The following is a 15806-nucleotide window of genomic DNA, read 5'->3' on the forward strand; positions in this document are numbered from 1 at the left end:
CCGCGCCCTCCGCCCCTCCCCTGCCCGGCTCCCTCCCGCGCTGGCCCGGCCCCGCCCCTCAGGCAGCCCCCCGGCCCCGCCTGCCCGCGTCTAGTCTCCACCCCGAGGGGCCGGTGGCGGGGCCGCCACTCCCTCCAGCTCCCTCCCTCAGCTGCGCGCATCTCATACCAGCCGTCATTCCGCGCATTCCAGCCTCCCTCCTTTCAAACTCCAGGCGAGGGTGGGAGGGCCCGCAGCTCCGGCCCAGCGCGAGCCACCCTGCCCAGGTGAGTGCCGGCCCGCCGCGCGCCCGGCCGCGTGCTCCTCGCTCCCTTCTCAGCGCCTCGCTCCTTTTTCAGCACCTCGCTCCTCTCTCAGCGCCTCGCTCCTTCCCGCCCAGGACCTCGGGCCGGCCGCGCTCCGAACCGGCTCCCTCTTGCCGATCCCTCCGCGGCTTCCCGACCCCTCTCCTGCTTCCCTGCCGCACCCCGCTTCCCTTCCTCCGGCCGCTGACTCACCGCTCCAGGAATAGGGATCTCCCGTCTTTTCCCGGCAGTCCTCTTCTGGGAAAACTCCTCCCGCCACGCGCTGCTCTGCTCCGCTCCGCCAGCCGGGCCGGGTGGCGGCGGACTGGGCTCGGGGTCGCGGGTCGGCTGTGCGCGGCCCCGCCTTCCTCCCCGCCCCGCGGGTCGGCCTCGGGGCGGGTGCGCCTCGGGGCGGGTGCGGGGGCTCCGCACGCTGACCCTCTACCGTCCCTGCAGAGCCTGCGCCGGGCGCCCGGGAACTCCGCGGAGCCGCGGTTTCAAGAGTTGGCGCGCGGAACGCACTCCGTGGAACTGGCTTAGCGCAGCCACCGCACTGTCCTGCACTCTGGTACCGGTAAGGCCGTGGTGCTGGGAGGTCCGGAGAGGCATTAGTCCTTCGCCTACGGCCAGGCATCTGGTTGGGGCTGGGGGTGAGGAGCTCTGACCCCGACGGACTAGGAAAACAGCAGGGCACGTGGAGTCACTGTGGACCGCAGGGTCGGGGTGGGATACGAGGGGCGTGGGAAAAGGGAGTCAGTCTGGGGAGCTGGAAAGACCAGAGGCAGAGCTGAGAACTCTGGCGATAGAAGAGGCTCAGCATCCATGCCTCTTATTCTGCTGGGCCCTTTTCGGGTTTGCAAGATAGCCGTGGAGGTAGGTGTGTTGGCTGTTTTGAGTGTTGAGGCTTTGCGAGAGCGGAGGGGACCTGTACAAATGTCCCTGCTTCTCCAGGGCTGAGAAGCCTGATGTGCCCATGATAGGGACAAGTGGATCTAGGGAGCAGAACTCCCAAACCTCGAAGCAAACATTTCCCGCGAACATGCCCTCTGTGCACAGGTGTGTAAAGAGGGTTCTGACGAGCTCATGTAAGCTAGTCTGACTGTCCTGTCACCTCAGTTTTTAGGTATATGTGAGGTTGGTATCTGTTTACATGTGACTCATCGTGGCTTCCAGTAGGTGTCTTTGAGTATATTTCCACTTGAGAAAAGTGCTGTCTGTCTTAAAGTGTGAGTGTCTGAGTACTTGTGTGTCTCTGTGTATTTTTCTGTAAGGATGTTGGTTTGGGCCATGACTGTTCTTTCTCCCTTCCTAACATGGGCCAGAGACATTGTCTCTAGTTGTATGTGTGCAGGGCTCATTTGACTGTGGTTGTTGGAATTTGTGGCCCCTCAGGTTCCATTCACCCTGGATTCGGCAGAGCTGCAAGGAAGTTGTTTTTTAAAGGGATAATGGGCTCTGTTCTTGCCTGGGACAGTTTAGAGAACAAGCTGGTAGGAGGCTAAAGGAAGTTGAGATCTTTGTCGTTTGTTGTTGGGATGGGTTATTGATAGAGTTGGGGATGATTATGGAGATGAACACGCCTCCCCCAGAAAGAGGAGACTATTTGAATCTTGAGACTTAGAAAGACAGCACTTATAAAGTTGGCCCCAAGGACAAAGAAATCTATGTATGCCAGCCAGGACTACTTTTGTTGGTCTAACTCTTCTTCGAGCTGTCCATGCAGTCAAATGAGTGAATCCTTCATTCTTTTTTTTCAGAGAGTCAGAGAGAGGGATAGACAAAGACAGACAGACGGTAACGGAGAGATGAGAAGCATCAATCATTAGTTTTTTGTTGTGCGTTGCAACACCTTAGTTGTTCATTGATTGCTTTCTCAAATGTACCTTGACCGCAGGCCTTCAGCAGGACGAGTAACCCCTTGCTCGAGCCAGCAACCTTGGGCTCAAGCTGGTGAGCTTTTACTCAAACCAAATGAGCCCGCGCTCAAGCTGGCGACCTTGGGGTCTCAAACCTAGGTCTTCTGCATCCCAGTCTGAGGCTCTATCCACTGCGCCACCGCCTGGTCAGGCTGAATCCTTCATTCTTTACAACTTTCTTGACCATTCTTCACTTGCCTGTGGCAAGGGGAATAACTAGCATTTGTGAATGCTACAGTGCTGGCAGGGAGGGAAGGCTGCTTCAGATTTGCTAGTTGACCAGTGGGGAAACTCCACTGGGTGTCTCAGTTTCCCCTTCTCTTTCTTTTTGCTTTGCTTTCTGTTTTCTCTCCATTTGGGTTTTACTCCCTGAAACATTTTTGAGGAGTGAACTGGGTAGGGGAGAGATCAACAACGTTGAGGAGATTCACAGAAGTGACATTGCATGTGGGGTGGGGATGGGGCACATAGGCAGACCTGATCTCAGTTCTGCGTTCCCACAACACAATGATGTGGGCATAATGTTTAAGGTTTCTTGGGAAGAGGAATAGGACACTCTCATTGGGGTGGGGACTGTGGTCACTGCTCCTTCGTGCACCCTGAGTACGCAAATGTTCTGGTAGGACCCTCTTCACCCTCACCTACTTAGGCCAGGTGTGTGGCTGGAGCTTCAAGGGTGTCTGGTGTAAAGGCAGCATTGATGGAGTTGAAAAGGTACAGGCTGGGGTCAGACATACCTGATTTCAAATCTTGACCGCTGCCTCTCTACCTTGGTGGCTCTCAGGCTGTTTCCTGATGAGTCATATGGGAGGGAGTTAGTTGATATTTATACAAAAAGTTTGTTGTGAAATTTCTTTTTTTTAAATTTAAGATTTTATTTATTGATTTTAGAGAGGGAGAGAAGGGGGGAAGAGCAGGAAGCATCAACTCCCATATGTGCCTTGACCAGGCAAGCCCGGGATTTCGAACTGGCAACCTCAGCATTCCACATCGGCACTTGATCGATCCATTGCGCCACCAAGGGTCAGGCTGTGAAATTTCAGTGTTTACAAAATACCTAGCACAGTGCATGGTACATCCATAGGACTCATGCTTATTTCAGCATGGAACCTCTGTTTTCCTGAGGACCTCTCTGAATACCCTTTGATAAATCCAGCCCTGTTTATGTATCTTAGTTTATGTAGCAAATGTGAATTCAGCATGTACTGTAGGCCAGGCCCTGCACCGTGCTCTTCATCGTTAGGAACCAGGTGAGCTAGTGGAATCTGTGAAGGTGGGGGCAGAGCTTCGTCACAAGGGAGCAGAGAGCCTCCAAGTTGATGTTCTAATTGCAGTTTGCCTTGACTTCAGTGTGAACTTGCTGAACATTGACACTCAAATGGCAGCATCTAACTCCCTTACTTTAAAGACAAAGAAGCTGAGACCCCTAGAGGGACAGTAATTTGCTTAAGGTCATACAACCAGTGAGTTGCAGACCTGGGACTGGAATCCACTGTTTTCACTTTGCATTCTGTCTCATGCTCTGTGGGTCCCAATAGCTCAGACCCCAGTCACCTTCATTTAACAAGGGGTCCAGGCCAGAACAGTTTGACATGGAGGTGTCTGTTATCTTGTGGCTCAGATGAGATTGTCAGGAGGCAGAAATATCCCCTCTGTAGCAACAAAAAGCACCGAACTGTGGAATCTGAGAGTGCCAACTCTGGAAGGGATCCTCACGAGGTCTTTAGAATGCACCCTCCATTCTCCTTGCTCCTCTGTGCATTACTCAGCAGGTAGAGAAGCGTCTCTATCTTTCCAGGATCTCCTGGGATGTACAGGTCACATAGCCTCCTGTGGTTTCTGTTCTGGAGTCTTAATGACTATCACAGAGCAATACCTGTTGACTAAGTTGAGGCTTCTCCCCTCCTCTCCTGGGGAAGGTGGAGGACGTGGGTCACCACTTGGCTGCTTTTCCTGTAGGTGAGGTCAGTGTGAGGACACTGGGAAGTTCAGGGCTTGTAAGGGTGGTTCTGCCTTGCCGACCGCCCTCCCCTCCCCAGCCCCGTGACCCTCGTTGGCAGGGTCCAGGACAGGAGGAGAGTTCCCTTTAAAGCTCTGAAATTGGAGCCGAACAGCTGCTCACCAGTCGTCGCCCCCTGGGGAGGGGAGGTTAACCGCTCAGGAGCCCAGGTGGAGATGGGGGCAGGGCTTTGTCTCTGGGCAGCAGCCTCCAACTCCTGAGTTTTCATTCCAACTTTGCCTTGACCTCTTCTGAAAGGACAGTTCTCCCCTTGCTTTTGTGTTTTCCATTTAGATATTGAGCAGATTCTAATCGCCTCCTGTGTGATGTAGTCCTGGAGCCTTTAGCTTAGTAGCGACTGGGTCTTTGGGAACATTTCCATTGGAACTCCAGTCCCTATGATCTGTGCCCACACCTCCTGCCTTTAATACTGGCAGGTTCCTGGCAAGGCAGGAGGATGGCCTGGCTCCCTGTGGCGTGGGCCAGCTCCTTGGCGGTGCCAAGGGTAGGCGGCCCCCATGGGTGGGGACTCAGCTTCCTTTGACCCAAACTTCAGGGGAACAATAGAATTCAGAGGAGTCACCAGGGGCAGGAAATGGGAGCTGTGCTAAGGCAGGGTGACCCTCCTGGGGGATGGGATTGCATATCCGGCCGGCAGAAAGGAAGGGCAGGGTGTTGGGGGCAGTGCAAAGGGCACTGGGGAGGGGCTGATGACACATAGGGTGGGCCTGTCCTCTGAAGGGGGCTGTTGACTCAGTGAAACCTGAGCTGCTTAGAGCCCGTTAGTTGGCTGAGCTTTCTACTTTGTGTCTTATTAGCAAAGGCATTGTGTATGGTACCTGCCAGCCTCGGTGCTGCCCAGCTCACTCTGCCAGAGCCAGGTCTTCCCCTTCCCTTGATTCAAGCCCCTGCGATGTCTGCATGGTTCGTCCTGGCCCGGACAAAAGGCCAGTTTTGTTTCTTCCTGGCTGATCTTCATCTTGGCGTTGGGCCTTGAGTAATAGTTGATTGGGGAGGTGATTTGTGCCGTGGGCAGAGCTCTGGGTGGGGAGGCAGCAGGCCTGGATCAGCTGGACAGCATAAAGGGATTTTTTTATTTTATTTTAGCTACAAGCCGAGGAAGAAGGCGGGAGGAGATTCCTGCTGGAATGTGGTGGGAAGCAGAACGCTCTTCCTTCATTGTGAGAGGGTTAATGAGGGCTGTGGGAGAGAGGACAGTCAGAACGCTCTAGTTGCTTTTCCTGAGTGGCCAGGTGGCCAGACTCTTCCAGGTCAGGTTTGGGGACCCGAGGGAAGCTACAGGCGTGATCACAGAATCACTATAGGGTCTGGGAGGAGGGAAGGGTGGCAAAGTATGAAACACTGTCCCGATTGATTTCTTCAGCGTGACAAGATGGAGGTCCCGGAAATGGCAGGCTGGTAAGCTTCTCATTGGTCCCCTGAATTCTAGGTCAGACATTTGAACAATCTAAGAAGACTTCAGGATGAAGCTGAGATAACTAGTAGCCAACACGTGTTCACTCTGTCAAGTCTTAGAAAATAATCTAGTTTGGGTGGAAGAATGTTTAGTGAGAATTTGAGTCTAATGACTTTCTTGGGTTTGAGAGAAGTAACTAGGACCTGGGTGGTGCAGCAATCAGATGGATTTGTGTCTGGTTGAAGCTTAGTGCCCAGCATGCTGGACTGAGCTCATGTCACCAGTAAGAGGCCACAGATCTCTCTTTTTGCTTTATCCTCTGTCTATCCTGTGGGTGTTTGGGACAGCAAGCGTATTGGATGACGGAACCATGGTTCAGAATCACTATAATTGACTAAATTGCAGAAATATGAAAAACAAAAGGTCTCATCTGTTAAAATAAATACATGCTAATTGTAGAAACCTTTATAAATTAAAGGAGAAACAAAATGGTCCATAGTACCATGACTTAGGAACAAGCACAGTTTGTATTTTGGTGTATGTCTCCAGATTTGTGCTCACGCATAACTATGTATTTTTTTTATATAAGCTTTTTATTTATTTATTTATTTTTATTTTTATTTTTTTTACAGAGACAGAGAGAGTCAGAGAGAGGGATAGATAGGGACATATAGGAATGGAGAGAGATGAGAAGCATCAATCATCAGTTTTCTGTTGCGACACCTTAGTTGTTGATTGATTGCTTTCTCATATGTGCCTTGACCGTGGGCCTTCAGCAGTCCGAGTAACCCCTTGCTGGAGCCAGCGACCTTGGGTCCAAGTTAGTGAGCTTTGCTCAAACCAGATGAGCCTGTGCTCAAACTGGCGACCTCGGGGTCTCGAACCTGGGTCCTCTGCATCCCAGTCCGATGCTCTATCCACTGTGCCATCGCCCGATCAGGCATAACTATGTATTTTAACATAATTGCACTTATACCCTATCCTGTTTTTTCCTACTGAATACTATATAGTGAATCATAACCCATGTTATAAAAAATCATCGAAAACTGTAATTTTAAGGGTTTAACTAATATTCTACTATATGAGTGCTCCTTAATTTAACTGTACCTTACTGGACTTTTAAAAAATTGTTTTTCGTTTTTAGCTATTAAAAATGACTTGCTATCTAGCAGTGTTGAGCTTGTATACTTTCCTCAAGATGAGATCTAATAGAGTCAAGTGTAAAATCCTGCATTCAAGGTCAAAACATCAATTAAATTAGTATACATTAGGAACCATCAGTTTTTTTTCTTTTATTTTTAGAGAGACAGAGAGAGTCAGAGAGAGGGATAGATAGGGACAGACAAACAGGAATGGAGAGAGATGAGAACCATCAATTAGTAGTTTTTTTGTTGTGGCACCTTAGTTGTTCATTGATTGCTTTCTCATATGTGCCTTGACAAGGGAGCTACAGCAAACCGAGTCACCCCTTGCTCAAACCAGATGAGCCCACGCTCAAGCTGGAGACCTCGGAGTCTTGAACCTGGGTCCTCTGCATCCCAGTCTGACGCTCTATCCATTGCGCCACCGCCCGGTCAGACTTGGGCTTTTTGTTTGACAAAGGAAGGGGAAAGTTGTGAGCATTTGTGAAGTGCCTGCTAGGTGCCAGGAGTTATTCTAGACATTTCTGCCTATATCATCTCCTTTAATCTTTATAGCAGCCCTGTGAGGTAACGTTTGTTTTTTCTCTTGTTTTTTAACCTCTACTGTACTGAAGAGGGGAAAAGTCACACAAAAATTAATGCTGGGCTTGGAGTTTGAACCCAGGTCAATCTGACTCTTCGCAACGTAAACCCTGAGCTTGTGTGTCCGGTAGTGAGATGGGGTCTGAGTCCAGGAAAGCCTCAGTCCACTAAGCTATGTGGTCTTGGGTCACTTGGGAGTCATGCTTGGTTTTGGAGGGTGGATACACCCTGACTTGTTAAGTATTGAGCTTGCTGATGTTGTGGGGGTCGCAGCAGAGGGCAGATGAGAAGTGGAAACCATGTTGTCATATCTCGCTTCCAGAGATTGGCACTCTTTGCAGCAATAGTAAGTCAGGTTCATCTGCTCTGAAGTCAGTTTTGCTTTGTAGCACATAGAACTATCTAGAACTTCATTACATAGAACTATGTAGAACTTGGTAGGGATGCTTTGGAAGAGGTCTTTGCAGTGGGTGGGAGATGGGACCAGATGACCTCTAGGGCCAGTTTTTTCCACGTGGTCCTGGGCCTCATTTTCTCCATCTACAGCAGGTAGGGATTACACTTCATGGGAGGTATTTTCCCACTTTGATATTCTGAGATTCCTACTGGCAGCGAGGCTGAGAGACATGGGGTGGGACAGCAGGGTCCAAGCAGTTAGAGGGGAAAGAAGGGGAGATACGGGAGTTACTGCCTGTCTCCCCATCATCTTTGCACAATTTGGATAAACAGGTGTTAGGGACAGGATGCACCCATGAGGCCGGGGCAGGGGAAGGTGGCCATAGTGAGCACAGACTCTAGAGCTGTGCTGTCCGATAAGGATACAGCATGAGTCAGATATGTAGTTCTAAGTCATCTAGGGGCCATATTTAAGAAATTAAGATGTGCTGTTAGGAGTAAAAGGATACAATGCTGGATTTCTAATATGTATTCTTTGTATGAAAAAAGGTTAACTATCTCACTTGTTTTAAAGTACCAATTACATGTTTAAACAATATTTTAGACATAGTAGTTTAATAAATTATGTTTTTAAAATTCATTTTGCCACCTTCTTAACTTTTTTTTTTTTTACACTCTTAAGAATTGGTTGCAGTACGTGGTGCTTTAGTGTGCTGGGCCCCTCCTTGACTGGCCAGCCAGCTGCACCTGGTCTATTCCGCGTGGCTTGCTGGCTCAGGCTGGGCTGGCCCCATCCAAAACAACAAATGCTGGTGCCCAGCCTGGGTATCAACCACTTACATGGCCTTGTTTCCAAGTGGATGACCATGCATTCTGGAATGGGAGGTGGGGCAATTGTCAGACCTGCAGGGGTAAGCCACTGGGTGGGAGTGTGGCTGGTGCAAGGAGAGTCAGCAGGTGTGTTTTCTGGGTCAGGGTGGGTCTTCTGTGATGGTGACCTCAGCCAGGGGTCTGAGGGCTTTGGGCCATTGGAATTTATAGAGCTTCTCAATGTTCTTGCCTATCTCTGTCCTGTGTCACTGCTACGACCTGGAAGCTGTGCCACTGTCCAGATGTTGGAGTCTTCATTCATTCCTCCCTGGGGCAGGTCTTTTCCAGAGATAATGAAGAACTGACATGGGAGTCCTGCTTTCCTGGTGCTGCTAATGCTGGCTTCCCCAGAGCCCTGCAGGCTCCCCAGGCTCCCTGCTGCTCTGGGCACTGGGGGCTGCTCCCTAGCACGAAGAGCCCCTGCCTGGCTTCCTGGGCAGGGTGTGCACCCAGGGCCCCCACCTGGGGTGCCGTGTGCTGCACAGGCACCAGGTGTGGGCGCACCCTTAGGTCCTGGCAAGGTGGGGCATGGTCTTGTCTCTGTTTGGGTGAATAACTGACTGAGCAAAGGCACCCCAAGGCTGGGAGAACAAGCATTTGGTGAGCAGCACACTGAATGTGTGCGTAAACGAAGGTTTATCAGTTCCCTTATTTTATTTTTTTTTAATTATTTATTTATTTATTTATTTTTTACAGAGACAGTGAGTCAGAGAGAAGGATAAATAGGGACAGACAGACAGGAACGGAGAGAGATGAGAAGTATCAATCATTAGTTTTTCGTTGCGCGTTGCAACACCTTAGTTGTTCATTGATTGATTTCTCATATGTGCCTTGACCGCGGGCCTTCAGCAGACTGAGTAACTCCTTGCTGGAGCCAGTGACCTTGGGCTCAAGCTGGTGAGCTTCTGCTCGAACCAGATGAGCCTGTGCTCATGCTGGTGACCTCGGGGTCTTGAACCTGGGTCCTCCGCATCCCAGTCCGACGCTTTATCCACTGTGCCACCACCTGGTCAGGCAACACCACATATTTTAAAATGTAATTCCGTGAGAGCCATACAACGAACGACCTGTGTACTTTACGCATTATCCAATAAAAATTTGGTGTTGTCCCGGAGGACAGCTGTGATTGGCTCCAGCCACCCACAACCATGAACATGAGCGATAGGAAATGAATGGATTGTAATACATGAGAATGTTTTATATTTTTAACGTTATTTTTTTATTATTAAAGATTTGTCTGCGAGCCAGATGCAGCCATCAAAAGAGCCACATCTGGCTCACGAGCCATAGTTTCCCGACCCCTGGCCTATGGCAACAATCTAGTGATTTTCAAACTTTGTTTCTCACGCACTCATAAACTAATTACTAAAGAAAAAGGGGCTCTGACCTCTTCTTTTTTAGTAACTAATTTATTTGTGCCATGAGATGAAAATGGTTGTATTTAGACAGGGGCACTGACCTTAGTAATTAGTGTGTGTTTGTGCCATGAAAAAAAAAGGTTGAAAACTAATCAACTGAGCTACCCAGCCAGAGCCATAAATTTTGCCTTTATTTTAGAATCCTGAAGAAAGAACCTGAGGAGAAAAAATGTGCAAGACTTACTCTTCCTACCTTTTTTTTTTTAAATTAATAGCCTTTATTTTTTTATTTACTTTTTGAGCAATTTTGGGTTTGCAGAAAAGCTAAGCAGAAGGTTTAGAGAGTTCCTTGCCTTCTCCTCCACTTTCTCCCATTATTAACATTTTACACTAAAGTCCAGAGTTTCTATCAGGCCTCACTCTGTGTCATTCATTCTTTTGTTATGGATAAATGCACAGTGACATGTACCACCATTATAATATCCTACAGAGTAGTTTTCCTGCCCTCAAATCCCTGTGCTTTATCTGTTCATCCCTTCTCTTCAGTTCCCTGGCGACCATGAGGACCATTTTTTCTGTCTCCATAGTTTGTTTTCTACAGAATGTCATATGGTTGCAGTCCTTGTACCCTTTTCAGATTGGTTTTCACTGAGCAATATGCCTTTAAGTTTCCTCCAGGTCTTTTCATGGCTTGATAGCTCATTACTTTTTTTTCTTTTTTCTTTCCACGTGAGAGGAGAGGAGATAGAGAGACAGACTCCCACATGCGCCCTGACCAGGATCATCTGGAAACTCCTGTCTAGGGCTGATGCTCTGCCCATCTGAGGCCATGCTCGCAACTAAGCTATTTTTAGCACCTGAGGCAGAGGCTCCATGGAGCCATCCTCAGCACCCAGGGCCTGTACACTCAAACCAATCAAGCCATGGCTGCAGGAGGAGAAGGGGAGAGAGAGGGAGAGAAGCAAATGTTCGCTTCTGCTGTGTGCTGTGACTGCGAATTGAACCTGGGACATCCACACTGGGCTGATGCTCTACCACTGAGCCAACTGGCCAGGGCTAATAGCTCATTTCTTATTGTCTTTGAATGATATTCTCCACCATTTCTCTTTGTAAGTGGGGATACTGAGATCCAGAGAAAGGAAGTTACTGACTCAAGAGGCACCATGAATTTGTGGCGAGGCTGAGTTTGGAGCCTAATTCATCTTCCTTCTCAGAGCTGTGTGGAGGGGTTCCTGTGACAGGCTCTGTCTGTGCTGGGGCCTAAAGCCTGTTTAATCACGGCCCTCTTAGTGGCTTCAGGGCAGGCCACAGGGTGGGGTGGGAGTGGAGATGGGTAGACACCCACGGGCTCTGACCCACTTCCTGGATGTGTTCGGGCTAGGCCTACAGACACCCACATCCCTAGATACCTAGAAGGGGTGGCTGGGGGCAGCCTCCAGGTCCCAGCTTCTGGAGAGCTGAGGGGATGGGATGCTGGCCCTTGGGGGTATGGCGCTGTGGAATGGATGGGGACTCTGCTACCCCGAGGGCTCAGGGCTTCAGGAATCTTATCTCCCTCCTTTTCTCCTCATCTGAGACCCACCCACAGGCCTGCTTCCCTCTCCAGATCATTACTTATCTCTCCTCTTGTTGCCCCTCATTCGTTCTGCTTCTCTCCTGCTGCTTCCCAAAGGGAATTGCTTCCCACTGGCTGTCGCCACCTCCATCATCCCTCTAGTAACCACAGATGTGTGAGGAGCTGTAAAGCCAGTTACCACAGCCATCATCACAGCCGCCTGGCCCATGCAGGGTCGCATTAGATTTGGACAGACGGTAATGAAACAACGGAGCCAAGAGCTGGTGGACCATCATCTTTAATCCTAGCTTGCACCCGGCAGGCAAGAAATACACACAGTGGGCTCCAAAACCCACTCATTCAGTGCTCACAAAGCTACTGACTTATTCGAGTTTCCTAGAATCAAAGGTGTCTACCTCACCAGCCTTATTCACCTCGTTCCCCATCACCTTCCTTCTCCCTGCACAAACTCTGCACAAACTGGTTTCTCACTCAACAGTCCGCCATCTTTTTTTTTTTTTTTTTGTATTTTTCTGAAGCTGGAAACAGGGAGGCAGTCAGACAGACTCCCGCATGCGCCCAACCGGGATCCACCAGGCATGCCCACCAGGGGGTGATGCTCCGCCCATCGGGGCGTTGCTCTGTCGCCACCAGAGCCACTCTAGTGCCTGGGGCAGAGGCCAAGGAGCCATCCCCAGCGCCTGGGCCATCTTTTGCTCCAATGGAGCCTTGGCTGTGGGAGGGGAAGAGAGAGACAGAGAGGAAGGAGAGGGGGAGGGGTGGAGAAGCAGATGGGCGCCTCTCCTGTGTGCCCTGGCCGGGAATCGAACCCGGGACTTCCGCACGCCAGGCCGACGCTCTACCACTGAGCCAACCGGCCAGGACCAACACTCCACCATCTTGACTGCTTCTCCTCTCCTCCACATGGCCTTTCTCTGCTCTCCTCTCTGCTCTCTCCTCTAATGCTAATCTCAGGAACTGAGAGAGAGCAAGCTCCCAGGCTGCCCTTATTTTATAGCAGGGGTCCCCAAACTTTTTACACAGAGGGCCAGTTCACTGTCCCTCAGACCGTTGGAGGGCCGCCACGTACAGTGCTCCTCTCACTGACCACCAATGAAAGAGGTGCCCCTTCCGGAAGTGCAGCGGGGGGGGCCGGATAAGTGGCCTCAGGGGGCCTCATGCGGCCCGCGGGTTGTAGTTTGGGGATGCCTGTTTTATAGTGTAGAAATCAAAACCTTTAATCAAATATACAAAATAGGGAAGTCTCTAATTCAAAGTCACTTATCTGGTGCATGATGAGATTGTACCACCCCACATCGAAAAAGGTGGGAAAGGCTTAGTCCTAAAACCAAGCCCCAGGCTACAAGGATCCTGCCTGCCCACAGCCCGCCCCCAACACACATTAATATCACCTGGGCGACAGGCTTCCATGTCGGCAGCGCCATCTTTAACAAAGTGAGCATAATATATTTTGTCTGCCCAACAGGAGCCCTTCCGAGAGCCCACCTCTGTGCCTGTACCTGTGGACATGATTGACCTTAATTTTCAAGACTGTCTCCCCTTAATCCCTCAAGACTGAGGAGATAACATAATTACCCGTGGAATCTATCTGAGGGGACAGACACAGGCTCAGAGAGTCAAGTAGCTTGTCCAGGGATATTGGACATCAGGCCAGCAGAGCCACATGAGGCTCAGCCAGGATCTGAGCTCAGGCCTGCGTCTCTGCCCCGTCTGGGACAATCTCATACAGGGAAGGATGATGGGGTCCTCTTGTCTGTCACCCACTTCCCATTCTGTCCTCACACTGAGAGGTAGTGAGGGGTGGTGGGTAGTGCGGAGCGCTGTGTTCCAGGTTGCTTACCTGTGTTGTTTCCCTTAATCCTTCATGTCTGTGCATGGTGGTCTTCTCCCTGTTTGAGAGATGAGGAGACAGAAGCTGTAGGGAGGGCTGACCTGTGGTGGCACAGTAGATAAAGCGTAGACTTGAAACACTGAGGTTGCCAGTTTGAAACCCTGGGCTGCCTGGTCAAGGCACATACTGGAGGCAACTACTGTTGAGTTGATGCTTCCTGCTTCTCACTCCTCTTTCTCCTCTCTCTAAAATAAAAAAAATAAAAAAAAAGATGAAGAAGAAGCTTTAGGGAGGCTAGATAAGTTGGTGGGAAGAGGCGGTTTTCATTCAGGTCCTGACTCTGAACCTTCCGCCCACTTCCCGAGCTTTGTGCCTGTGTGGAGAGGAAGAGGCACTGCTCGAGTGATGGAACGGTGCTCTGGTGATGCGGTTTCCGGCACTGTGACACCTAGGCTTGTGTGGTTTCTTGGCTTTTTGAGAATGGCCCTTCTTCTGGCATCCAGCAAACCCTGGCCAGCCTTCTAAAGTCACTGTGGGGTCAGTTTTTTCCAGCGGAGTGCACGGCCCGCCCCGCCCATCTCTGCTGGGCTGTTTTCTTCTCCACTCCCCGCCCCCCTTCATGCCCGTGCTGCGCCTGCCTCCAGCCTGGGGACCCTCCTGACTTGTCTTTCCATTTCTAGCTATAAATCGACTTTTCCCTTTGTCTCCCGTATTTTGAATCCAGTGCCTGAAGTGCCTTCCCCCCTTCTCTGTCCACACCTTTTCCCTTCTATCTCTTGGTGCTTTTTAAAAAATCGTGGTGAAATATATACATAACAAATTTTACCATTGTAGCCATTTTTTAAAATTTATTTATTTATTTATTTTTTACAGAGACAGAGTGAGTCAGAGAGAGGGATAGACAGGGACAGAGAGAGATGAGAAGCATCAATCATTAGTTTTTCATTGCGCGTTGTAACACTTTAGTTGTTCATTGATTGCTTTCTCATCTGTGCCTTGACCGTGGACCTTCAGCAGACTGAGTAACCCCTTGCTAGAGCCAGCAACCTTGGGTTCAAGCTGGTGGGCCTTTGCTCAAACCAGATGAGCCCGTGCTCAAGCTGGCGACCTCGGGGTCTCGAACCTGGGTCCTTCCGCATCCCAGTCCGATGCTCTATCCACTGCGCCACCTCCTGGTCAGGCCCATTATAGCCATTTTTAAGTGTGCAGTTCAGCGTCAGTACCTACACTGGCTGTGTTGTGCCGCCATCACCATTCTTGTTCAGAACTTTCCAGCTTCCCAAACAGAAACACTGCTCTCATGAAACAGTAATTCCCCATTCCCTCTTCCTCCAGCCCTCCTGACCTCTGTTTTACTTTCTGTGTTAGGTACTTCACGTAAATGGAATCATATACTATTTGATCTTTTGCGTCTGGCTTATTTCACTCAGCGTCATGTTTTCAAGGCTCATCTGTGCTGTAACATGTGTCAGAATTTCCTTCCTTTTTTAGGATGAATAATACTCCGTCATATGGACATAACACATTCTGTTTATCCATTCATTTGTTGATGGACATCTGGATTGTTTCCGCCTTTTGGCTGTCTTGGGTGCCTTTTGACATGTCTTTCTTTGCTCAGAAATTTTTTACGTAACACATATTTCAATTCAATTCATTAGCACAGAACTCATGACCCGGACAGAGCTTATCTAACACATGTATGTTCCCCCCGAGGCCCATCGCAGTTTCTGGCCCTTAGGACACTAGACAGCGCTGTGGATCTGCACTGGGGCCATTTTAAACAGCACAGTCAATAACAAGAAGCACAAACACACGGAAGTTTGGCAGTAAATAGACTGTGGAGAGCACACTTGTTAGCCACAGGGGAGCTGAGACCAGAGGGCGAGTGCAGCCCTGGCCAGACTGAGCAGGATGTGTGTGACTCAGTTTGGGCTGCATGGCACATGTACGTATCTTCAAGTGACCATGAAAACACTGCTAGTATTGATTTGTGGGTTACAAATTTTTGTGAGTAGGCAAATTTGCATGTATGCATTCTGAATAAGGACCTTATTATTCACAGGAAACCCTGGACCCCTGCTGCCCACTGGGTTGAAAGACACTGAGGGCAGGCCATGATATTTGTGCCTCAGTACCCAATGCCTGGCACATAGTAGGTGTTCAGTATACAGCTTTGAATGAAGGAATGGAAGGCTCAAAGGACCAATGCACTAATTGTGAGGTGTGAGGCATGAAAATAAGCAGGGAGGGATTTTTTTGGTTGGGGAACCTGTTTAACCACATGTGTCTGTCACATGCTCCTCTCCTTCCTAGGAACCAACTCTCCTCAGCTGGAGGCATGCAGATGCTGATCTTGGTAGTTGTAGCTTTAATAGCTTATCTAATACATGTATTTTCTCTGGGGGCTGAGGTTGAGTTCTAGTTCTCATTTCAAC

General features: G+C 49.7%; 1 protein-coding gene across 4 annotated transcripts in view; it reads left to right on the plus strand.

The window, feature by feature from the left end:
• The first annotated feature begins 246 nt into the window (after positions 1-246).
• Positions 247-15806, plus strand: part of TEAD4 (TEA domain transcription factor 4) — an 81763-nt gene continuing 66203 nt past the window's right edge. For 3 of the 4 annotated variants that reach the window (XM_066368589.1, XM_066368591.1, XM_066368592.1), the window contains exon 1: positions 568-858. The gene's annotated coding sequence lies outside the window, so the exon portion shown is untranslated. Of the gene's footprint in view, positions 267-567; positions 859-15806 lie in introns of those variants that run through there. The other variant, XM_066368590.1, reaches the window with a different exon arrangement.

The sequence above is a fragment of the Saccopteryx leptura genome, chromosome 2 (genome assembly GCF_036850995.1).
Source record: "Saccopteryx leptura isolate mSacLep1 chromosome 2, mSacLep1_pri_phased_curated, whole genome shotgun sequence".
Lineage (NCBI taxonomy): Eukaryota > Metazoa > Chordata > Mammalia > Chiroptera > Emballonuridae > Saccopteryx > Saccopteryx leptura.